Raw genomic sequence first — 1220 nt, forward strand, 5'->3', positions numbered from 1 at the left:
TTACCGGTTAAAAGCGGTAAAAGGACTATTTCTAAACGGTAATAACAACCATATTGGTTTAATACGCACAAAAAAAACCTTAGTGACCTAATACAAACAAACTGGAAACCTTATTACCCTCCTAAGTCATTAACCCTAATTATTTAGAAAACATGCTTACTAATCAATGTGACTGATTTGTTTGACTGAAAATAGTTGCTTCTATTTAAATTTATCACACAACCTTTTCAGAACTTTTAAGTCCAAAAACTCATATGATTGATGATCTTCATTACATAAATATGCAACATTTTATCAATAACTTCTTTTTTGTCATTTAAATGTTTACATGGACACATCCATATGTACAAAAACAATCTCACTTTGATACCTCCCATCAATGTCTACATTTGATAACAAATGGAAATGTAAAACCAACAGGGACTTGCAGAGGATGTCTATTATTAATTATTTTATAAAAAGCAAAACTACAACATGAACTAAGAAACTGAAGTTGCAAAATGAATAAAAAAATCAGCACATAAACAAACACATACATACTATCTACAACACATAAACGTAAGTTTATAAAGCATGAAACTTAATGACAGGAAAAGTAAAAAACTTAAAGGAGACTTTATAGAAAGAAAGATCACCCTTACTTACCACAAATTGTTGAAGACATCAACAAAAAGATCAATCTGACCATAGAATCCACATGTTTTGTGATCATGACTTCAGTAGATGAACTACTGAAACGTAAGAATTGCAACTGAACTCTATTAGCATTTGAAAAGGGAATTAGGGTTACAGAGAAGACGACGAAGGGTTAAATTTTTTTTGGATCATTTCTCGATTTGTGTGTGTCATCCTTGCGCAGGGGCCATGCTAATCTTCTCTGTATCGTTCCAATTTTATCGGATGTCCCCCAAAGGGACGACTATAGATGAAGAGCTTCGTCATATAGAAGAGTAGCAGGTTATATGGGACGACGCGAGTTCTAAATGAAGTAGTTTACTATTGATGGTCATATATTCTCAATGTCTTTAAAATAGGGTTAATGACTTAGGAGGGTAATAAGATTTCCAGTTTGTCTGTATTAGGTCACTAAGGTTTTTTTTGTGCGTATTAGACCAATATGGTTGTTATTACCGTTTAGAAATAGTTAAACGGTAATAACAACCATATTGGTCTAATACGCACAAAAAAAAACCTTAGTGACCTAATACAGACAAACTGAA

General features: G+C 32.5%; 1 non-coding gene across 1 annotated transcript; it reads right to left on the minus strand.

Moving 5' to 3' along the window:
• Window positions 1-813: 813 nt before the first annotated feature.
• Window positions 814-917, minus strand: LOC145007651 (U6 spliceosomal RNA). The gene has a single exon (XR_013663025.1). It is a non-coding gene; the product is annotated as a U6 spliceosomal RNA (small nuclear RNA).
• Window positions 918-1220: the final 303 nt, after the last annotated feature.

Source organism: Lactuca saligna, chromosome 7 (assembly GCF_052625555.1).
Source record: "Lactuca saligna cultivar CGN05327 chromosome 7, ASM5262555v1, whole genome shotgun sequence".
Taxonomy (NCBI): domain Eukaryota; kingdom Viridiplantae; phylum Streptophyta; class Magnoliopsida; order Asterales; family Asteraceae; genus Lactuca; species Lactuca saligna.